This window comes from Pseudophryne corroboree, chromosome 8, assembly GCF_028390025.1.
Source record: "Pseudophryne corroboree isolate aPseCor3 chromosome 8, aPseCor3.hap2, whole genome shotgun sequence".
NCBI lineage: Eukaryota > Metazoa > Chordata > Amphibia > Anura > Myobatrachidae > Pseudophryne > Pseudophryne corroboree.
Genome location: NC_086451.1, coordinates 488,627,279 through 488,652,364, shown reverse-complemented (window position 1 = coordinate 488,652,364; position 25,086 = coordinate 488,627,279). Strand labels below are relative to the sequence as shown.

The 25,086-nt window shown below is 46.8% G+C and overlaps 1 protein-coding gene and 1 non-coding gene across 2 annotated transcripts in view; both read left to right on the top strand.

Annotated features, from left to right (window-relative positions):
- Nucleotides 1-25,086, top strand: part of VASP (vasodilator stimulated phosphoprotein) — a 120,714-nt gene that overhangs the window by 56,138 nt on the left and 39,490 nt on the right. The gene's annotated exons all lie outside the window — the stretch shown is intronic.
- LOC134953815 (U5 spliceosomal RNA) lies at nt 10,928-11,039 on the top strand. The gene has a single exon (XR_010185796.1). It is a non-coding gene; the product is annotated as a U5 spliceosomal RNA (small nuclear RNA).

The following is a 25,086-nucleotide window of genomic DNA, read 5'->3' as shown; positions in this document are numbered from 1 at the left end:
TCATTATCTCGCCATGACCTGTATCTGATCATTATCTCGCCATGTCCTGTATCTGATCATTATCTCGCCATGTCCTGTATCTGATCATTATATCGCCATGTCCTGCATCTGATCATTATCTCGCCATGTCCTGCATCTGATCATTATCTCGCCATGTCCTGTATCTGATCATTATCTCGCCATGTCCTGTATCTGATCATTATCTCGCCATGTCCTGTATCTGATCATTATCTCGCCATGTCCTGTATCTGATCATTATCTCGCCATGTCCTGTATCTGATCATTATCTCGCCATGTCCTGCATCTGATCATTATCTCGCCATGTCCTGTATCTGATCATTATCTCGCCATGTCCTGTATCTGATCATTATCTCGCCATGTCCTGCATCTGATCATTATCTCGCCATGTCCTGTATCTGATCATTATCTCGCCATGTCCTGTATCTGATCATTATCTCGCCATGTCCTGCATCTGATCATTATCTCGCCATGTCCTGCGTCTGATCATTATCTCGCCATGTCCTGCGTCTGATCATTATCTCGCCATGTCCTGTATCTGATCATTATCTCGCCATGTCCTGTATCTGATCATTATCTCGCCATGTCCTGTATCTGATCATTATCTCGCCATGTCCTGTATCTGATCATTATCTCGCCATGTCCTGTATCTGATCATTATCTCGCCATGTCCTGCATCTGATCGTTATCTCGCTATGTGATAACGCTGCATGTCCTGTATCTGATCATTATCTCGCCATGTCCTGCATCTGATCATTATCTCGCCATGTCCTGCATCTGATCATTATCTCGCCATGTCCTGCATCTGATCATTATCTCGCTATGTGATAACGCTGCATGTCCTGCATCTGATCATTATCTCGCCATGTCCTGCATCTGATCATTATCTCGCCATGTCCTGCATCTGATCATTATCTCACCATGTCCTGCATCTGATCATTATCTCGCCATGTAATAACGCTGCATGTCCTGCATCTGATCATTATCTCGCCATGTCCTGCATCTGATCATTATCTCGCCATGTAATAACGCTGCATGTCCTGTATCTGATCATTATCTCGCCATGTAATAACGCTGCATGTCCTGCATCTGATCATTATCTCGCCATGTCCTGCATCTGATCATTATCTCGCCATGTCCTGCATCTGATCATTATCTCGCCATGTCCTGCATCTGATCATTATCTCGCCATGTCCTGCATCTGATCATTATCTCGCCATGTCCTGCATCTGATCATTATCTCGCCATGTCCTGCATCTGATCATTATCTCACCATGTCCTGCATCTGATCATTATCCCGCCATGTCCTGCATCTGATCATTATCTCGCCATGTAATAACGCTGCATGTCCTGCATCTGATCATTATCTCGCCATGTCCTGCATCTGATCATTATCTCGCCATGTCCTGTATCTGATCATTATCTCGCCATGTCCTGCATCTGATCATTATCTCACCATGTCCTGCATCTGATCATTATCTCGCCATGTAATAACGCTGCATGTCCTGCATCTGATCATTATCTCGCCATGTCCTGCATCTGATCATTATCTCGCCATGTAATAACGCTGCATGTCCTGTATCTGATCATTATCTCGCCATGTAATAACGCTGCATGTCCTGCATCTGATCATTATCTCGCCATGTCCTGCATCTGATCATTATCTCGCCATGTCCTGCATCTGATCATTATCTCGCCATGTCCTGCATCTGATCATTATCTCGCCATGTCCTGCATCTGATCATTATCTCGCCATGTCCTGCATCTGATCATTATCTCGCCATGTCCTGCATCTGATCATTATCTCACCATGTCCTGCATCTGATCATTATCCCGCCATGTCCTGCATCTGATCATTATCTCGCCATGTAATAACGCTGCATGTCCTGCATCTGATCATTATCTCGCCATGTCCTGCATCTGATCATTATCTCGCCATGTCCTGTATCTGATCATTATCTCGCCATGTCCTGTATCTGATCATTATCTCGCCATGTCCTGCATCTGATCATTATCTCGCCATGTCCTGTATCTGATCATTATCTCGCCATGTCCTGCATCTGATCATTATCTCGCTATGTGATAACGCTGCATGTCCTGTATCTGATCATTATCTCGCCATGTCCTGCATCTGATCATTATCTCGCCATGTCCTGCATCTGATCATTATCTCGCCATGTCCTGTATCTGATCATTATATCGCCATGTCCTGCATCTGATCATTATCTCGTCATGTCCTGTATCTGATCATTATCTCGCCATGTCTTGTATCTGATCATTATCTCGCCATGTCCTGCATCTGATCATTATCTCGCCATGTCCTGCATCTGATCATTATCTCGCCATGTCCTGCATCTGATCATTATCTCGCCATGTCCTGCATCTGATCATTATCTCGCCATGTCCTGCGTCTGATCATTATCTCGCCATGTCCTGCATCTGATCATTATCTCGCCATGTCCAGTATCTGATCATTATCTCGCCATGTCCTGTATCTAATCATTATCTCGCCATGTCCTGCGTCTGATCATTATCTCGCCATGTCCTGCATCTGATCATTATCTCGCCATGTCCTGTATCTGATCAGTATCTCGCCATGTCCTGCGTCTGATCATTATCTCGCCATGTCCTGCGTCTGATCATTATCTCGCCATGTCCTGTGTCTGATCATTATCTCGCCATGTCCTGTATCTGATCATTATCTCGCCATGTCCTGCATCTGATCATTATCTCGCCATGTCCTGTATCTGATCATTATCTCGCCATGTCCTGCATCTGATCGTTATCTCGCTATGTGATAACGCTGCATGTCCTGTATCTGATCATTATCTCGCCATGTCCTGCATCTGATCATTATCTCGCCATGTCCTGTATCTGATCATTATCTCGCCATGTCCTGCATCTGATCATTATCTCGTTATGTGATAACGCTGCATGTCCTGCATCTGATCATTATCTCGCCATGTCCTGCATCTGATCATTATCTCGCCATGTCCTGCATCTGATCATTATCTCGCCATGTAATAACGCTGTATGTCCTGTATCTGATCATTATCTCGCCATGTAATAACGCTGCATGTCCTGCATCTGATCATTATCTCGCCATGTCCTGCATCTGATCATTATCTCGCCATGTAATAACGCTGCATGTCCTGCATCTGATCATTATCTCGCCATGTCCTGCATCTGATCATTATCTCGCCATGTCCTGCATCTGATCATTATCTCGCCATGTCCTGCATCTGATCATTATCTCGCCATGTCCTGCATCTGATCATTATCTCACCATGTCCTGCATCTGATCATTATCCCGCCATGTCCTGCATCTGATCATTATGTCGCCATGTAATAACGCTGCATGTCCTGTATCTGATCATTATCTCGCCATGTCCTGCATCTGATCATTATCTCGCCATGTCCTGCATCTGATCATTATCTCGCCATGTCCTGTATCTGATCATTATCTCGCCATGTCCTGTATCTGATCATTATCTCGCCATGTCCTGTATCTGATCATTATCTCGCCATGTCCTGCATCTGATCATTATCTCGCCATGTCCTGCATCTGATCATTATCTCGCCATGTCCTGTATCTGATCATTATCTCGCCATGTCCTGTATCTGATCATTATCTCGCCATGTCCTGTATCTGATCATTATCTCGCCATGTCCTGCGTCTGATCATTATCTCGCCATGTCCTGCGTCTGATCATTATCTCGTCATGTCCTGTATCTGATCATTATCTCGCGATGTCCTGCATCTGATCATTATCTCGCCATGTCCTGTATCTGATCATTATCTCGCCATGTCCTGCATCTGATCATTATCTCGCCATGTCCTGTATCTGATCATTATCTCGCCATGTCCTGTATCTGATCATTATCTCGCCATGTCCTGTATCTGATCATTATCTCGCCATGTCCTGCGTCTGATCATTATCTCGCCATGTCCTGCGTCTGATCATTATCTCGTCATGTCCTGCATCTGATCATTATCTCGCGATGTCCTGCATCTGATCATTATCTCGCCATGTCCTGTATCTGATCATTATCTCGCCATGTCCTGCATCTGATCATTATCTCGCCATGTCCTGCATCTGATCATTATCTCGCCATGTCCTGCATCTGATCATTATCTCGCCATGTCCTGCGTCTGATCATTATCTCGCCATGTCCTGTATCTGATCATTATCTCGCCATGTCCTGTATCTGATCATTATCTCGCCATGTCCTGCATCTGATCATTATCTCGCCATGTGATAACGCTGCATGTCCTGTATCTGATCATTATCTCGCCATGTCCTGTATCTGATCATTATCTCGCCATGTCCTGTGTCTGATCATTATCTCGCCATGTCCTGCATCTGATCATTAGCTCGCTATGTGATAACGCTGCATGTCCTGCATCTGATCATTATCTCGCCATGTGATAACGCTGCATGTCCTGTATCTGATCATTATCTCGCCATGTCCTGCATCTGATCATTATCTCGCCATGTCCTGCGTCTGATCATTATCTCGCCATGTCCTGCATCTGATCATTATCTCGCCATGTCCTGCGTCTGATCATTATCTCGCCATGTCCTGTGTCTGATCATTATCTCGCCATGTCCTGTATCTGATCATTATCTCGCCATGTGATAACGCTGCATGTCCTGCATCTGATCATTATCTCGCCATGTAATAACACTGCATGTCCTGTATCTGATCATTATCTCGCAATGTCCTGCATCTGATCATTATCTCGCCATGTCCTGTATCTGATCATTATCTCGCCATGTCCTGCATCTGATCATTATCTCGCCATGTGATAACGCTGCATGTCCTGCATCTGATCATTATCTCGCCATGTGATAATGCTGCATGTCCTGCATCTGATCATTATCTCGCCATGTGATAACGCTGCATGTCCTGCATCTGATCATTATCTCGCCATGTGATAACGCTGCATGTCCTGCATCTGATCATTATCTCGCCATGTCCTGTTTCTTTTTCATCCACTAGGGGTCACTGGAGTACTCTTGGGATATGGACGGCTTTAGCAAGAACAGGGCACTGAATATTTAAATTTAGAACTCTCCACCCCTCCATATCCCCGAGTACCTCAGTGTTTTTTCTGTGCTCACAGCACTAACCAGGCTTGTGTGGAGTTCCCACACTTAGTTGAAGATTTTATTAATTTTTCATTTTAACTTTTACTTTTTTCACTTAGCACATCCCTTCCCAGTTTCTGTAAAAACATGGGTCCGGGGTAGTGCCGCTGCACGGACAGCGCATGGCGTGTTGGTCCTCACAAAGAGCACCCTCACAGCCACAGGCAGCCCTCTGCCTACTGCAAGAGCTGGACGGAGCTTACAGATAGAAGCCCCGTCGCAGCCATAAACTGAAGAGCTCGGAGCTTACAGATAGAAGCCCGTCGCAGGCCTCCCTACAACAAGGTATGCTGGGGAAACGGGGCGGTCAGCGCAGGCTGCCGCCCCGCTGTGTGGGGTCAGTGTTGTAATGCCGCCCGCCCCAGTCGCTCCGTCCTGCCGCCCCAGCCGCTCCGTCCGCCCGCCCCAGACGCTCCGTCAGCGCTGTATTGCATGCCAGCGCTGAGAGGGGGAGAACCGCCGCAGCTCGGCTAGCGACGCCGGAAGCCGCTACGCGCCGCTCCGGCCAGCCGACCTCCGCTGCTCTGCAAGAAATGTCCCTCGCCTCCCTGCAATGAGCTTCCCGGCGCTCCCCGCTGAGACACAGCGCTACAGGGAGTACAGGGGGAAGGGGGGGGGGGACCTGGCTGATTACAGCGCGGCTGCAAGGGAATGTAAAGGGAAAGAATAGCACTGCCATATCTATATTAATAGAGACCTATATTAAACGGCAGTCAGCAGGCAGAGCCTATATGCCTGTGATTATCACTGTATAATAGGCTATTGAGCCTATATTAACACTGCAGCAGGTATTGTAACCTGTCCTGTGATTATCAGTGTAAGCATGGCATGGGGGCCATTTTAACCATGCTTCCTGTTTCTTCCAGTTTGTAATTCCAGAACATTCCTACCCTACATCTCTACTCCACCGGAGGCGCAGGTGTGTTAGTGGGAATTTTGGTTCAGGTTTCACATAGGCTGGCCACGTGACCTGCACTTCGGCCATAAATATATATATATATATATATATATATATATATATATATATATATTACACACCTTAAGTAATAATTTTACTGAGTCGTGCAAGTGTCTGTCCTTTGGCTATTGTGTTGTCTGTCTGCATAAGGAGTAAGGCTCCAGCACAGACTAAATATAAGGTTTACTACAATGTCTGTACATAAATCTACCACATGTTCAGTATGTTTTGTAGGTTTCCACTCCGGAAGCCGGTTCATTCCCAGATCCTATGTTAAGCATTGGCAATTCAAATTGACTCCGCTCGACCGGAGCGGTAAGATCGGAGTCTCGGAAGTTACTCCGCCAGCTCTAACGCAGGAGTTTCAGCCTTTCCAAAGGTCCAACTTCACTTTGGGTACCAGGGTGTTAATTTAACTGGTCTTATAATTTTTCTGCTATGTTGCAGTCTGACAATTCTATGTCAAACCTCACAGCGCTAAATACGAGTGAGGAGGGCACATTAGACCAGTAGTCCGATAGTGCGGGTTTTTGACAACCATACATTGCTAATGACCAGTGAGTCAGTCTCTGAAATTTACAGAGACTAAGGTGCCTCTAACATCTAATCCGTCGTATTTACTAAACGACAGATCTTCAATGGGCTTCTTATTTAGGATATCTTACTAAGATTTAAGGCTATTTACCCGTTTCCACACAGTGACATCTAAATTGGAGAATCCGCCATTGGTGAATTCGTCTGTGTCAAACCTTATAAAGACCCAAGATACATTTGGGTCACTAGGGCGCTCTGTGTATGGAAACAATGACGATCACGTTATATTTATCGTTAATCACATCTGAGAAGCTGCTGAGTATCTCTGTACAGCTTCTGCTGCCGCCTGTTAGCTCGCTTCTCGCTTTTCATCGTCGCTAGTTACAGCACGACAAGGCCAGAAGTTGTTTGGGGGAAAGTCTAATTTCCCGCCATTGCCTCCTCCGGTATCAAGACGGAAATACTCTGGTCAGGCGTTTAAAGCCTTTAGACTTCAGTCTTTTCAAGGATGTGGTAAGTCACGCCTTGTAACGCCAGGGCACTAAAGTCACCAACAAGCCAGTGGCTTGACGGGCTCCCAGCCCATCTCGGATTTCCAATTGTGGGAGCGCGCCTTTACACGTTACATTTACCGGGTTTCCAGGCATCCACTCATGGATGTATCCGCTATTTAGGGTTAAAAGAAAGCTGTCTCCCGCCACTGCGGTTTTTCAAGGCAGGACTGTCTCTGTCGGACGACAAGAAGGCGTTTTGGCAGGTTGCCATTCAGTCTCTGCTGGATTCAGCAGTTTTTAATTCCAGGCCTGGTACACCAACAAGGTCAGGGTTATTATTCCCGTCTGTTTGTGGTACCGAAGTCAGAGGGCTCCGTCACAGTCTCAATCAGTAAGTCACTTACTACAGATTGAAGATGGAATTTCTGCGGTCAGTATTTGCATATTTGGAGCCACAAGATTGCATGATTGCGTTTGATCTCCGGGATGTGTACTTACACATTCCGGTTTGGTCACCTCATCACAGGTTCTTGCGTTTTGCAATACGCCACAACCATTAACAGTTTCAGGCTCTACCGTTTGGCCTCTTGTCAGCGCCTCGGGTATTCACCAAAGTGATGTTGGTGATGATAGCTCATCTCAGATCCCTGGTAGTGACAATCGTTCCATACTTAGACGATCTGCTCATAAGAGCTCCGTCTCAACAGATGCTCCTCCTACTTGCGCTGCTAACGTACACCACGGTTGGATTGTCAACTTCAAAAAAAAAAATCGCATCTAATTCCGTCTCAACGACTTCAATTCCTAGGTATGATTCCAAATACGGTAAATCAAAGAATTTACCTACTACACCAGAAAGTACAGATTATACGCCATCTGGTACAATTAGTGCTCAAGCCACGCACACTATCGGTACATTTGTGTATTCCCCTATTAGGAACAATGATGGTCTTTCGAAGCGCTTCAGTTCGAAGGTTTTCACTCGCGTCCATTTCAACAGCAGTGGTCGCCCTCACATAGGCAAATTCCCCACAGGGTGAGGTTGTCGCCAGGGGCGAGGGTGTCTCTACTCTGGGCGAGAGTCCCAGAGGTTGAGGAGTTGTTGTTTAAAATGGTCAGCGACAGAGTCTCTAGGCGGACACACAACAGATTACGGTCTATAAATGTCCTGGAACTCCGTGCAATTTACATTGCACTATATGCTTCGCTCTCAGACTTTCCAAGTGCAGTTAGACAACGCGACGGCGGTCGCATACATCAACAACCAGGGAGGAATAAGAAGCCGCATGGCAATGCGGGAAGTAGCTCGAATCCTCAATTGCCCAGAATACCACAAGGTGATATTGTCGACTGGGTTCATTCCGGGAGTGGACAACTGCTAGGCGGATGATCTCAGCCGTCGGGATTCTCATCCAGGAGACTGGGCATTAAATCCAGAGGTGTTTCACATGTTGGTCCACAGGTGGGGTTACCCTCAGGTGGACCTGATGGCATTTCGCCACAATTACAAACGCCCCAGTATGTGTCCAGAACGACAGATCCAAGGGCAGTGGCGGTGGACGCTCTCACATTCGCGTGGCCGTACAGCCTCGTGTATCTATTTCCACCGTTTTCCGCTGCTCTCTCAGTTGCTAAAACGGATCAAAAGAGAGTCTGTCACAGTCATACTAGTGATGCCTCATTGGTCTCGCAGAGCTTGGTTCTCGAATCTCCACGGACTACTCGCAGACGATCTTTGCCCGCTCCTACTATGTCCAGACCTGTTACAACAGGTTCCGTTCTTTTACCCCTATTTAGTGCGGCTGCGTTTGACGGGGTGGTTGTTGAGACCGGCCTCTTAAGAAAAGAGGGCATTCCAGTATCGGTTATACCAACCATGTTACGAGCTAGGAAGCCGGTTACGGCAGCTCATTATTACAGAATTTGGCGTGCCTATATATAGGTTTGTGTGAAGCTCGGAAGTTTCCGACATTATCTTTCAAGTTATCCCGTCTTCTGTTATTTTTACAGACGGGGTTGGATGGAGGACTGCGTTTATCTACACTAACGGTGCAGGTATCTGCGTTGTCAATTTATTTTCAAAGACGATTGGCTCTATTGCCGTCGGAACACACCTTTCTGCAAGGTGTCCTCAGAGTACAGCCTCCATTTATTCCACCTACAGCGCCATGGGACTTGAATCTGGTTTTAGATTTCTTCCAGTCTTCATATTTCTTTTTCATCCACTAGGGGTCACTGGAGTACTCTTGGGATATGGACGGGCGCAGCCGAACAAAGGCACTGAATATTTAAATTTAGGACTCTCCCCCCTCCATATCCCCGAGTACCTCAGTGTAAGACCTCAGTGTTTTTTCGGTGCTCACAGCACTAACATCGGCTTGTGGGATTCCCACACTTGTTGGAAGATTTTAATAATTTTTCATTTTTATTTTGAATTTTTTTTAAAAAGCACATCCCTTCCCAGTTTCAAGAAAAACATGGGTCCGGGATAGTGCCGCTGCACGGGCAGCGAATGGCGTGTCGGTCCTCACAAAGAGCACCCTCACAGCCACAGACAGCCCACTGCTCCTACAAAGAGCAGCCAGGACTAAAAAGCTGGACGGAGCTTGCACAGAAGAAGCCCGTCGCAGCCATAGATCACTGGAAAGCTGACTGAAAGCTGGACGGAGCTTACACATAGAAGCCCCGTCACAGCTATGACTCACATCACTGAAGCTGGACGGAGCTTACACAGAAGAAGCCCCGTCACAGCCAGGAGTTCTATCACTGAAGCTGGACGGAGCTTACACATAAGAAGCCCCGTCGCAGCCATGATCAGGAGCAAGTAAGGTAGGCTGGGGAACGGGGCGGTCAGCGCAGGCTGCCGCCCCGCTATGTTGGGGTTAATATGCTGCTTTGCCCTCATACCCGCCAAGCCCAGCCGCTAAGCCGCCCGTCCCAGCGCTCTGTTCGGCAGCTCCGTCCGGCCGCCCAGCAGGGGGGAAGCCATACGCCGCAGACGCTCCCTCACTCTCAGTTTAAACGCCGCTCCGCCGGCCGCCCAGGCAGTCTTCCTGCAGAGAGTTCGGCCGCCCAGCTCCGTCCGGCCGCCCAGCGCCATACGACGTTCCCTCAGTCTCAGTACAAGGTGACAAGTGCAGGCTTCCCGCACACAGCGTTACAGGGGGAAAGGCACGCTGGAGCTGGCGGATCAAATATAAAACAGCAGCAGGGTATATATATATATATATATGTCACAGAGTTATAATACCTGTCCTGGCAGTAATAGGATATTACTGTCTGTAATTTTCACAGTATAATAGGCTATTGAGCCTATATTAAAGGCTGTTATTAACAAGGTTATTCAGCCTATTTATTAATCGGTGATTATCACTGTATAATAGGCTATGGAGCCTATATTAAAGTCTGTGGTTATTACTGTATATTAGGCTATTGAGCCCATATTAATGCTGTATAAATATATTAATGTCTGTAATTATCATAGGCTATTGAGCCTATATATATATTTATTCATAGAGCATGTGTTGTACTCGGCCTGTGATTATACTGTATAATAGGCTATATTAACACGGAAACATTTGTAATTTGTTCTGTGATTATCAGAGTCAGCATGGCAAAGGGGCCATTTTAACCAGGCTTCCTGTTGTTTTCCAGTGTGTAATTCTGGAACATTCCTGCCCTACATCTCTAAGCCACCAGAGGCGCAGGGGTGTTAGTGGGAATTTGGTTCGGATTTCACATGCCCATGTGACCTGTTTTTCACATAAAGATTACTCTGGTTTCTCTTCATAGATCTTTCGTTTTTTACTAAAGATTTCCGTAGACAGAAACAACCATGAGTTTCATATAAATATGCTGTTCAGCAATAAAATATATATATGACGCATAACAATAAGTCGGCCAAGTGTCTGTCCGTTGCCTATTGTGGTGTCTGTCTGCATAGCGAGTAAGGCTCTAGCGCAGACTAAAAATAATTTTACAAATTCAAATTAAAAGAGCGGTAACATCGGAGTCTCGGAAGTTACTCTGCCACATCTAACAAAAGACAGTCTTTCCAAAGGGCCAATTTCCCTTTGGGTACCAGAGTGTTTATTTGACTGGTCTTATAATTTAATGCACGATTCTATGTCAAATCTCACACCGATAATTACAAGTGAGAAGGGTACATTAGTCCAGCACTCGGGTAGTGCGGGGGTTTTGACAACCATACATTGCTAGATCCCAGTGAGTCACTGTCTCCATTTTTTACAGAGACTGAGTAGACTCTAACCACTATTTAATCGTTTCCAAAATGACGCGATCCGCCATTGGTAAATGCGTCTGTGTCACACATTATAAAAAAACATTTGAGTCACTAGACTCTATGTATGGAAACAAGGACGATCACTGTTTAAAGAAGTTGCAGAGTATATCTGTAAAGTTTCTGCTAACGCCGGTCACTTTCATCGTCGCTAGTTTAAGCGCGACAAGGCCAGAGCTTGTTGGTCCTAAATTTGACATTACTGCAGCCAGTATCAAAACGGAAATACTTGTGCCGGCGTTTAATCCCTTTAGACTTCAGTTTTTTCAAAGGTACAAAACAGTCACGCCTTGTAAGGACGCTATAGTCAGCAAGCCAGTGGCTTGATGACCTCTTAGGCCATCTCCATGTTCCTATTGTGGAAGCGCGTCTTTACACGTTACATTGGCGGAAGACATCAACTCATGATGTCTCAGCTATTTACAGATTAAAGTACAAGATGCCTCTATCGAACGGTTTGGCAGGTTGCCATTTAGTCTCGGCTGGGTTTCAGCTGTTTTATATCCAGTCAGTAGTACACCAGCAGAGTCAGGGTTACTTATTCCCCTCTGTTTGGGGGAACAAAACCAGACAGCTCCGTCGCAGTCTCAATCAGCAAGTCACTTACTGCAGTTTGAAATTGAATTTTCTGCGGTTAGCATTTGCATATTGGAGCCACAAAATTGCATCATTGCACTTTATCTTCACAAGCGTATTTACCCATTCCGGTTGGTCATAGGTTCTAGCGTTTGCAAAACGCCACAACCATTAACCATTTCAGGTCTACCGTTTGGCTTCTGGTCAACGCCTCGGGTATTTACCAAAGTGATGTTGGTGGTAGCTCATCTCAGAGTCCTGACAGTGACAATCTTTCCATACTTAGACTATCTGCTCATAAGAACTCTGTCTCAACAGAGTTCCTCTAACTTAGATGATCTGCTCATAAGAACTCTGTCTCAACAGAGTTCCTCTAATTTGCGCTACTAATATATACTGCGGTGGCAGATCAAGTTCAAAAGCAATCGCATCTAATGCCGTCTGAACGATTCCTAGGTAAGATTATAAATACGGTAAATCAGACATTTACCTACTACACATCTAGTAATTAGTGCAAAACACGCACACTAGCGGTACATTGGTGTATTCGCCTGTTAAGAATAATGATGTGTTTCAAAGCACTTTAGTTCGCCGGCCGTCACTCGTGTTTCCCACAGAGGGCCGAGGGTGTATATACTCTGGACGACAGTCTCAGAGGTTCAGGAGTTGTAGTTAAAAAAGAGGTTCTAAAATCACGACAGATTGCTGTCGATAAAAGTCCTGGAACTCCGTGCAATTTTCAATGCACTACATGCTTCGTTTTCAGTCTGACCAAGGGCAGTCAGACAATGCAACGGGAGTTGCATACACAACAACCAGGGAGAATCAAGAAGCCGCATGGCAATGTGGCAGGTAACTCGAATCCTCAATTGCCCAGAACACCATTATGTGATGATGTCAACGGGGTCATTCCGTGAGTGGACATCTGATAGACAGATGATCTCACCCGTCAGGATTTATATCCTGAAAACTGGACATTAAATCCAGAGGTGGTTCATATATGAGTCCACAAAAGATTACCCTCAGGTATACATGATGGCATCTCGCCAAATTACAAAAGCTCAGTATGTGTACAAAACAACAGATCACAAGGGCAGTGGCGGTGGAGTGTTTCACATTCATGTGGTCATTCAGCATCGTGTATCTGGCTCCACCATTTTCCGCTGTTCTCTCTCCGTTGCCAAAACGGATCATAAGACAGTTCGTCACAGTCATACTAGTGATATCTCATGGGTTTCGGAGAGCTTGCTTCTCGAATTTCCAGGGAATACTGGCACACGATATTGGCCCGCTCATAATACGTCCAACCTGTTATAACAGGGAACGTTCTTTTACCCATAGTTACCTATGTACCTAGATACCGCAGCTGCGGTTGACGGGGTGAGGGTTCACACCGCCCTCTTAATAAATAGGGCATTACAGTATCGGTTATACCAACCATGTTACAAACTAGTAAGCCGCTTAAGGCAGCTCATTATTACAAAATTTCGTGTGCTTACATAGGTGGTAAAGCTCGGAAGTTTCCGACATCATCCTTCAAGTTACCCGTATTCTGTTAAACGGGGTGGGATGGAAAACGGCGTTTATCTGCACTGAGGGTGCAGGTATCTGTGTGGTAAACTTATTTTCAAAGACGTTTGACTCTATTGCGTCGGTACACACCTTTCTACAAGGTGTCATCAAAGTTCAGACTCCATTTATCCCACCTACAGCGCCAGGTGACTTGAGGTTGGGTTCAGATTTCTTAGTTTTCATATTTTGAACCCTTACAACAAATGGGGATTAAGTTTCTCACTTTGGAAAACATTTTTCTTCTAGCCTTGGCTTCGGCAAGGGTTTTGTTTTCATATTTGGGTGCCTTGTATTCCAAGCCACCGTATTTGAGTTTTCTCATGACAAAGCAGATCTTCGGACGAATTCCGCTTTCGTATTCTTCACATCAATAAACCAATAGTGGTTCCTGGGTGGACAGCACATTCTAGAATTCTGAATGTGGTACACGCATTACGCGTTTATATATGTCCCGAACGTCTACAGTACGTGATACGGATACGTTGTTTGTTCTCGATGATGCTGCCAACTGGAGTTAGCCAGTTTCTCAGCAGACATTATCCAGTTGGATAATAATGACTACAAGTCAGGCTTACTTTAAGGCTAAGTTACAATCGCCTACGTCAGTAATAGCTCATCCCACAGGTTCTGTGGGAATGTCAGACCCAGCGGGTCGCGGCTACATAGCCTTCAGTGCACCACGTTTGTGCACGCTTACACGTTATAAATGGTGGCGTCATCAGCATCTAGCTTTGGCTGCCTACTGTTACAAGTATCAAACAGCTCTCCTGCCCACGAGGGAAGCTTTGGTACGTCCCAAGAGTACTCCAGTGACCCCTAGTGGATGAAAAAGAAAATAGGATTTTGGTACTTACCAGGTAAATCCTTTTCTTTGAATCCATAGGGGGCACTGGACGCCCACCCAGAGCAGTTTTACCTGGGTTGTTTTAAGCTCAAAGGAGCTTAGGGTAACACGTTTTACCTAGTTGGTATTAAGCTCAGAGGAGCTTATGGTAACACATTTTCACCGATTGGTTCAAATTATAAAGGTCTATCGGTTATGGTGTCAACTGTTTAGTTGACAGTAAAGTTATGGGTCAACTTTGTTGTTGTCCGTTATGTTATAGGAATTCTCCATTGTCAACCTCTCTATATAGTTCCTGTTCGCTCAGTAAAAAACACTGAGGTCGTACACTGAGGTACTCGGGGATATGGAGGGGGGAGAGTCCTAAATTTAAATATTCAGTGCCTTTGTTCGGCTGCGCCCGTCCATATCCCAAGAGTACTCCAGTGCCCCCTATGGATTCAAAGAAAAGGATTTACCTGGTAAGTACCAAAATCCTATTTTTGAACCCTTACAGCAAGTGGATTTAAAGTTTCTCACTTGGAAAACAATTTCTCTAACGTCCTAGTGGATGCTGGGGACTCCGTCAGGACCATAGGGAATAGCGGCTCCGCAGGAGACAGGGCACAAAAAGTAAGCTTTTAGGATCACATGGTGTGTACTGGCTCCTCCCCCTATGACCCTCCTCCAAGCCTCAGTTAGGTTTTTGTGCCCGTCCGAGCAGGGTGCAATCTAGGTGGCTCTCATAAAGAGCTGCTTAGAAAAAGTTTTTTAGGTTTCTTATTTTCAGTGAGTCCTGCTGGCAACAGGCTCACTGCAACGAGGGACTTAGGGGAGAGAAGTGAACTCACCTGCGTGCAGGATGGATTTGCTTCTTAGGCTACTGGACACCATTAGCTCCAGAGGGATCGAACACAGGCCCAGCCATGGAGTCCGGTCCCGGAGCCGTGCCGCCGACCCCCCTTGCAGATGCCGAAGTTGAAGAGGTCCAGAGGTCCGGAAACAGGCGGCAGAAGACTTTCAGTCTTCATAAGGTAGCGCACAGCACTGCAGCTGTGCGCCATTGTTGTCGGCACACTTCACACCAGCGGTCACTGAGGGTGCAGGGCGCTGGGGGGGGGCGCCCTGGGCAGCAATGTATAATACCTTTTTCTATGGCTAAAATACATCACATATAGCCCTTGAGGCTATATGGATGTATTTAACCCCTGCCATATATCGCAAACTCCGGGAGAAGAGCCCGCCGTTTTAGGGGGCGGGGCCTATTCTCCTCAGCACACAGCGCCATTTTCCTGCTCAGCTCCGCTGTGAGGAAGGCTCCCAGGACTCTCCCCTGCACTGCACTACAGAAACAGGGTAAAACAGAGAAGGGGGGCATATTTTGGCGATATTTTTATATATTAAGCGCATATAACAGAAACAACACCTTTTAGGGTTGTTTATATACATTTTTATAGCGCTTTGGTGTGTGCTGGCAAACTCTCCCTCTGTCTCCCAAAAGGGCTAGTGGGGTCCTGTCTTCGATAAGAGCATTCCCTGTGTGTCTGCTGTGTGTCGGTACGTGTGTGTCGACATGTATGAGGACGATGTTGGTGTGGAGGCGGAGCAATTGCCGGTAATGGTGATGTCACCCCCTAGGGAGTCGACACCGGAATGGATGGCTTTAATTATGGAATTACGTGATAATGTTAGCACGCTGCAAAAGTCAGTTGACGACATGAGACGGCCGGAAAACCAGTTAGTACCTGTCCAGGCGTCTCAGACACCGTCAGGGGCTGTAAAACGTCCCTTACCTCAGTCAGTCGACACAGGTACCGACACAGATGAATCTAGTGTCGACGGTGAAGAAAGAAACGTATTTTCCAATAGGGCCACACGTTATATGATCACGGCAATGAAGGAGGCTTTGCATATCTCTGATACTGCAGGTACCTCAAAGGGGGGTATTATGTGGGGTGTGAAAAAACTACCTGTAGCTTTTCCAGAATCAGAGGAATTGAATGACGTGTGTGATGAAGCGTGGGTTAACCCCGATAGAAAACTGCTAATTTCAAAGAAGTTATTGGCATTATACCCTTTCCCGCCAGAGGTTAGGGCGCGCTGGGAAACACCCCCTAGGGTGGATAAGGCGCTCACACGCTTATCAAAACAAGTGGCGTTACCGTCTCCTGATACGGCCGCCCTCAAGGATCCAGCTGATAGGAGGCTGGAAACTACCCTGAAGAGTATATACACACATACTGGTGTTATACTGCGACCAGCAATAGCCTCAGCCTGGATGTGCAGTGCTGGGGTGGTGTGGTCGGATTCCCTGACTGAAAATATTGATACCCTGGATAGGGACAGTATTTTATTGACTATAGAGCAATTAAAGGATGCTTTTCTTTATATGCGAGATGCTCAGAGGGATATTTGCACTCTGGCATCGAGAGTAAGTGCGATGTCCATATCTGCCAGAAGAAGTTTATGGACGCGACAGTGGTCAGGTGATGCGGATTCCAAACGGCATATGGAAGTATTGCCGTATAAAGGAGAGGAATTATTTGGGGTCGGTCTATCGGATCTGGTGGCCACGGCAACAGCCGGAAAATCCACTTTTTTACCTCAGGTCACCTCCCAACAGAAAAAGACACCGTCTTTTCAGCCGCAGTCCTTTCGTTCCTATAAGAACAAGCGGGCAAAAGGACAGTCATATTTGCCCAGAGGCAAAGGAAGGGGTAAGAGGGTGCAGCAAGCAACTACTTCCCACGAACAGAAGCCCTCCCCGGCTTCTACAAAGCCCTCAGCATGACGCTGGGACTGTACAAGCGGACTCAGGGGCGGTGGGGGGTCGACTAAAGATTTTCAGCACACAGTGGGCGCGCTCACAGGTGGACCCTTGGATCCTGCAGGTAGTATCTCAGGGTTACAAGTTGTAATTCGAAAAGTCTCCCCCTCGCCGGCTCCTAAAGTCTGCTTTACCAACGTCTCCCTCAGAAAGGGCGACGGTATTGGAAGCCATTCACAAGCTGTATTCTCAGCAGGTGATAGTCAAGGTACCCCTCCTACAACAGGGAAAGGGGTATTATTCCACACTATTTGTGGTACCGAAGCCGGACGGTTCGGTAAGACCTATTCTAAATCTGAAATCTTTGAACCTGTACATACAGAAATTCAAGTTCAAGATGGAGTCACTCAGAGCAGTGATAGCGAATCTGGAAGAAGGGGACTTCATGGTGTCCCTGGACATAAAAGATGCTTATCTGCATGTCCCAATTTACCCTTCACACCAAGGGTATCTCAGGTTCGTGATACAAAACTGTCATTATCAGTTTCAAACGCTGCCGTTTGGTTTGTCCACGGCACCTCGGGTCTTTACCAAGGTAATGGCCGAAATGATGGTTCTTCTACGAAGAAAAGGCGTATTAATTATCCCTTACTTGGACGATCTCCTGATAAGGGCAAGGTCCAGAGAACAGCTGGAAGTCGGAGTAGCACTAACCCAAGTAGTGCTTCAACAACACGGGTGGATTCTGAATCTTCCAAAATCTCAATTGACCCCGACGACACGTCTGCTGTTCCTGGGAATGATTCTGGACACTGTTCAGAAAAAGGTGTTTCTCCCGGAGGAGAAAGCAAGGGAGTTATCCGAACTTGTCAGGAACCTCCTAAAACCAGGAAATGTGTCAGTACATCAATGCACAAGAGTCCTGGGAAAGATGGTGGCTTCTTACGAAGCAATTCCATTCGGCAGATTCCACGCACGAATATTTCAGTGGGATCTGCTGGACAAATGGTCCGGATCGCATCTGCACATGCATCAGCGGATAACACTGTCACCAAGAACAAGGGTGTCTCTTCTGTGGTGGTTGCAGAGTGCCCATCTGTTAGAGTGCCGCAGATTCGGCATACAGGACTGGGTCCTGGTGACTACGGATGCCAGCCTACGAGGCTGGGGAGCAGTCACACAGGGAAGAAACTTCCAGGGCGTGTGGTCAAACCTGGAGACGTCTCTTCACATAAATATACTGGAGCTAAGAGCGATTTACAATGCTCTAAGCCTGGCAAAACCGCTGCTTCAGGGTCAGCCGGTGTTGATCCAGTCGGACAACATCACGGCAGTCGCCCACGTAAACAGACAGGGCGGCACGAGAAGCAGAAGAGCAATGACAGAAGCTGCAAGGATTCTTCGCTGGGCGGAAAATCATGTCATAGCACTGTCAGCAGTGTTCATTCCGGGAGTGGACAACTGGGAAGCAGACTTCCTCAGCAGACACGACCTCCACCCAGGAGAGTGGGGACTTCATCCAGAAGTCTTCCACATGATTGTGAACCGTTGGGAAAAACCAAAGGTGGACATGATGGCGTCCCGCCTCAACAAGAAACTGGACAGATATTGCGCCAGGTCAAGAGACCCTCAGGCAATAGCTGTGGACGCTCTGGTAACACCGTGGGTGTACCAGTCCGTGTATGTGTTTCCTCCTCTGCCTCTCATACCAAAGGTACTGAGAATTATACGGCTACGGGGAGTAAGAACAATACTCGTGGCTCCGGATTGGCCGAGAAGGACTTGGTACCCGGAACTTCAAGAGATGCTCACGGAAGAGCCGTGGCCTCTACCGTTAAGAAGGGATCTGCTACAGCAGGGACCTTGTATGTTCCAAGACTTACCGCGACTGCGTTTGACGGCATGGCGGTTGAACGCCGGATTCTAAAAGAAAAGGGCATTCCAGAGGAAGTTATTCCTACCTTGATTAAAGCCAGGAAGGAAGTGACCGCACAACATTATCACCGCATTTGGAGAAAATATGTTGCGTGGTGTGAGGCCAAGAAGGCCCCAACGGAGGAATTTCAATTGGGTCGATTCCTACATTTCCTGCAGGCAGGATTGTCTATGGGCCTCAAATTGGGGTCCATTAAGGTTCAAATTTCGGCCTTATCGATTTTCTTCCAGAAAGAATTGGCTTCAGTGCCTGAAGTACAAACCTTTGTCAAAGGTGTACTACATATACAGCCCCCGATTGTGCCTCCAGTGGCACCGTGGGATCTCAACGTAGTTTTGGATTTTCTCAAATCCCATTGGTTTGAGCCGCTCAAATCGGTAGATTTGAAGTATCTTACATGGAAAGTAACCATGCTACTGGCCCTGGCTTCAGCCAGGAGAGTATCAGAGTTGGCGGCTTTATCGTACAAAAGCCCATATCTGATTTTCCATTCGGACAGGGCAGAACTGCGGACGCGTCCTCAGTTTCTGCCTAAGGTGGTTTCGGCTTTTCACTTGAACCAGCCTATTGTGGTGCCTGCGGCTACTAGCGACTTGGAGGACTCCAAGTTGCTGGACGTTGTCAGAGCATTGAAAATATATATTTCAAGGACGGCTGGAGTCAGAAAATCTGACTCGCTGTTTATCCTGTATGCACCCAACAAGATGGGTGCTCCTGCGTCTAAGCAGACGATTGCTCGTTGGATCTGTAGCACAATCCAACTTGCACATTCTGTGGCAGGCCTGCCACAGCCTAAATCTGTAAATGCCCATTCCACAAGGAAGGTGGGCTCATCTTGGGCGGCTGCCCGAGGGGTCTCGGCATTACAACTTTGCCGAGCAGCTACGTGGTCAGGGGAGAACACGTTTGTAAAATTTTACAAATTTGATACTCTGGCTAAGGAGGACCTGGAGTTCTCTCATTCGGTGCTGCAGAGTCATCCGCACTCTCCCGCCCGTTTGGGAGCTTTGGTATAATCCCCATGGTCCTGACGGAGTCCCCAGCATCCACTAGGACGTTAGAGAAAATAAGAATTTACTTACCGATAATTCTATTTCTCATAGTCCGTAGTGGATGCTGGGCGCCCATCCCAAGTGCGGATTGTCTGCAATACTTGTACATAGTTATTGTTACAAACATCGGGTTATTATTGTTGTGGGCCATCTTTTCAGAGGCTCCTCTGTTATCATGCTGTTAACTGGGTTCAGATCACAAGTTGTACGGTGTGATTGGTGTGGCTGGTATGAGTCTTACCCGGGATTCAAGATCCTTCCTTATTGTGTACGCTCGTCCGGGCACAGTACCTAACTGAGGCTTGGAGGAGGGTCATAGGGGGAGGAGCCAGTACACACCATGTGATCCTAAAAGCTTACTTTTTGTGCCCTGTCTCCTGCGGAGCCGCTATTCCCTATGGTCCTGACGGAGTCCCCAGCATCCACTACGGACTATGAGAAATAGAATTATCGGTAAGTAAATTCTTATTTTTTCTTCTAGCCTTAGCTTCGGCAAGGCGTGTTTCAGATTTGGGTGCCTTGTCATGCAAGCCACCGTATTTGGTGTTTCCTGATGACAGAGCGGAACTTCGGACGAATCCCGATTTCTTACCAAAGCTAGTGTCCTCTTTTCACATCAATCAACCAATAGTAGTTCCTGTGTTGACAGCACATTCTGGAACTCTGAATGTGGTACGCGCATTACGCGTTTATATGTTCCGAACGTCTACGGTTCGTAATACGGATACGTTGTTTGTTCTCTATGATGCTGCCAAGTGGGGTTGGCCAGCTTCTCAGCAGACCTTATCCAGATGGATAAAACTGACAATACGTCAGGCTTACCTTCATGCTAGGTTACAGTCGCCTACATCAGTAATAGCTCATCCCACACGTTCTGTGGGAACGTCATGGGCAACTGGTCGTGGAGCTTCTACGACGCAGCTTTGCCGTGCGGCTACATGGTCTTCAGTGCACACGTTTGTGCGCTTTTACAAGTTTGATACGTTTGCGGCATCAGCATCTAGCTTTGGCCGCCTAGTGTTACAGGTGTCAAACAGCTCTCCCGCCCACGGGGGAAGCTTTGGTACGTCCCAAGAGTACTCCAGTGACCCCTAGTGGATGAAAAAGAAAATAGGATTTTGGTACTTACCAGGTAAATCCTTTTCTTTGAATCCATAGGGGGCACTGGACGCCCACCCAGAGCAGTTTTACCTGGGTTGTATTAAGCTCAGAGGAGCTTATGGTAACACATTTTCACCGACTGGTTCAAATTATAAGGTTCTATCGGTTATGGTGTCAACTGTTTAGTTGTCAGTAACGTTATGTGTCAACTTTGTTGTTGTCCGTTATGTTATAGGTAATTCTCCATTGTCAACCTCTTTATCGCTCCTGTTCGGCTCAGTAAAAAACACTGAGGTACTCGGGGATATGGAGGGGTGGAGAGTTCTAAATTTAAATATTCAGTGCCTTTGTTTCTTTTTCATCCACTAGGGGTCACTGGAGTACTCTTGGGATATGGACGGCTTCCGAAAGGAACAGGGCACTGAATATTCAAATTCAGTAACACTCCTCCCCTCCATACTCCCCGATTACCTCAGTGTTTTTTCTGTGCTCGTCGGAGCAACAGGGCTGGTGTGGGGGGATCCCACACTTTGTGAATATTTTTTTTTTTTTGACAGCCCAGACATTGATAATGACCAGTGCGTCAGTCTCTGAAGTTTACAGAGACTAAGGAGCAATCGGGCTCTTATTTAGGATTTCTTAATAAGATGTTAGTAGAAATACAAAATAACCGAATAACCGGTTCTATACCTCACAAATTTAATTCTATTTACCCGTTTCCACACAGTGACATCTACATTGGAGAATCCGCCATTGGTGGATTAGTCTGTGTCAAACCTTATAAAGACCCTTCAGACGTAAGATAGATTTGGGTCACTAAGGCGCTTTTTGTATGGAAACAATGACGATCACGTTATACTTATCGTTAATCAAATCGGAGAAGCTGCTCAGTAGCTATGTACAGCTTCTGCTGCCGGCTATTAGCACGTTTCTCGCCTTTCATCGTCGCTAGTTACAGCACGACAGGTTCTCTGGCTGCGTTCTTAGCAAGCGGAGTCAGAGGTCAAAAGAATACGGTGGCCAGAAGTTGTTTGGTCCTAAAATTGACAGATGCATTTCTCAGGCCAAGGCGGAGGGAAGAGAGTTTAGTTTCCTGCCATTGCCTCCACCGGTACCAAGACGGAAATACTCTGGTCCAACGTTCACTTTAGACTTCAGTCCTGTCAAGGCTGTGGTACAGCCACGCCTTGTAACACCAGGGCGCTAAAATCATCAACAAGCCAGTGGCTTGACGGGCTCCCAGGCCATTTTGGATTTCCAATTGTGGGAGCGCGCCTTCAGACGTTACATTTGCCGGGATTCCAGACATCCACTGATGGATGTATCCGCAATTTAGTGTTAAAAGAAAGCTGTCTTCCGCCACTGCTTTTTTTCAAAACTGGACTGTCTCTGTTGGACGACAAGAAGGCGTTTTGGCAGATTGCCATTCAGTCTCTGCTGGATTCAGCAGTTTTTAATTCCAGCCTGGTATGCCAACAAGGTCAGGGTTATTATTCCGGTCTGTTTGTGGTACCGATTTCGGAGGGCTCCGTCTGTCTCAATCAGTAAGTCACTTACTACAGATTGAAGATGGAATTTCTGCGGTCAGTATTTGCAGATTTGAAGCCACAAGATTGCATGATTGCGCTTCATTTCAAGGAAGCGTACTTACACATTCCGATTTGGTCACCTCATCAGAGGTTCTTGCGCTTTGCAATACGCCACACAGGCTCTACCGTTTGGCCTCTCGTCAGCGCCTCGGGTATTCACCAGAGTGATGTCTGTGATAATAGCTCATCTCAGATCCCTGGCAGTGACTATCGTTCCGTACTTAGACGATCTGCTCATGAAAGCTCCGTCTCAACAGATGCTTCTCCAACTTGCGCTGCTAAACATACACCCCGGTTGGAGTGTCAATTTCAAGAAATCTCATCTAATTCCGACTTCAATATGAGTCTCGTTACGGTAAATCAAGAATTTTCCCTACTACAAAAGAAAGTACTTATTATTCATCTGGTACAATAAGTGCTCAAGCCACGCACACTCTCGGTACATTTGTGTATTCGCCTATTAGGAACAATGGTGGTGGCTTTCGAAGCGCTTCAGTTCGGAAGTTTTCCCTCCCGTCCATTTCAACAATAGTGGTCGGCCTCGCATCTGTAGATTTCCCACAGGGTGAGGTTGTCGACAAGGGCGAGGGTCTCTCTACTCTGGGGCTCAAGGTACACAATTTAACCGCAGGCGGCGGCTGGAATTGAATAATTCTAACGGCGAACGTGAGTCTCAGAGGTTGGGGAGCTGTAGTTCAAAATTGTCAGCGACAGGGTCTCTGGGCGGATCACGACAAATTGCTGTCTAAAAATGTACTGGAACTCTGCGCAATTTACAATGCACTACAACAAGCATTACATATGCTTCCCTCTCAGACTGTCCAAGTGCAGTCAGACAACGCGACGGCAGTCGCATACATTAACAAGCAAGGAGGAACGAGAAGCCGCATGGCAATGCGGGAAGTAGCTCGAATCCTCAATTGGCCAAAATACCACCAGGTGATATTGTCGGCAGGGTTCATTCCGGAAGTGGACAACTGGGAGGCGGATTATCTCAGCCGTCGGGATTTTCATCCAAGAGAATGGGCATTAAATCCAGAGGTGTTTCAAAGGTTGGTCCACAGGGGGGTTATCCTCAGGTGGACCTGATGGCATCTCGCCACAATTACAAACGCCCCAGTATGTGTCCAGAACGAGAGATCCAAGGGCAGTGGCGGTGGATGCTCTCACATTCGCGGGGCCGTACAGCCTCGTGTATCTGTTTTCACCGTTTTCCGCTGCTCTCTCAGTTGCTAAAACGGATCAAAAGAGAGTCCGTCACAGTCATACTAGTGATGCCTCATTGGTCTCGGAGAGCTTGGTTCTCGGATCTCCGCGGAGTACTCGCATACGATCCTTGGCCGTTCCTACTACGTACAGACCTGTTACAACAGGGTCCGTTCTTTTACACCGATTTAGCGCGGCTGCGTTTGACGGGGTGGCTGTTGAGACCGCCCTCTTAAGAAAAGAGGGCATTACAGTATCTGTTATACCAACCATGTTACGAGCTAGGAAGCCGGGTACGGCAGCTCATTATTACAGAATTTGGCGTGCCTATATAGGTTGGTGTGAAGCTCGGGAGTTTCCGACATCATCTTTCAAGTTATCCCGCCTTTTGTTATTTCTACAGACGGGGTTAGATGGAGGACTGCGTTTATCTACACTAAAGGTGCAGGTATCTGCGTTGTCAATTTATTTTCAAAGACATTGGCTCTATTGCCATCGGTACACACTTTTCTACAAGGTGTCCTCAGAGTACTGCCTCCATTCATTCCACCTACAGCGCCATGGCACTTGAATCTGGGTTTAGATTTCTTACAGTCTTCATATTTTGAACCCTTACAGCAAGTGGATTTAAAGTTTCTCACTTGGAAAACTATTTTTCTTCTAGCCTTAGCTTCGGCAAGGCGTGTTTTATATTTGGGTTCTTTGTCATGCAAGCCACCGTATTTGGTGTTTCATAATGACAGAGCGGAACTTCGGACGAATCCCGCTTTCTTACCAACTGTAGTGTCATCTTTTCACATCAATCAACCAATAGTAGTTCCTGTGTTAACAGCACATTCTGGAACTCTGGATGTGGTACGCGCATTACGCGTTTATGTATCCCGAACGTCTTCAGTTCGTAAGACTGATACGTTGTTTGTCTTCTATGATGCGGCCAAGATGGGTTGCCCAGTTTCTAGACAGACCTTATCCACATGGATAAAACTGACTATATGTCAGGCTTACCT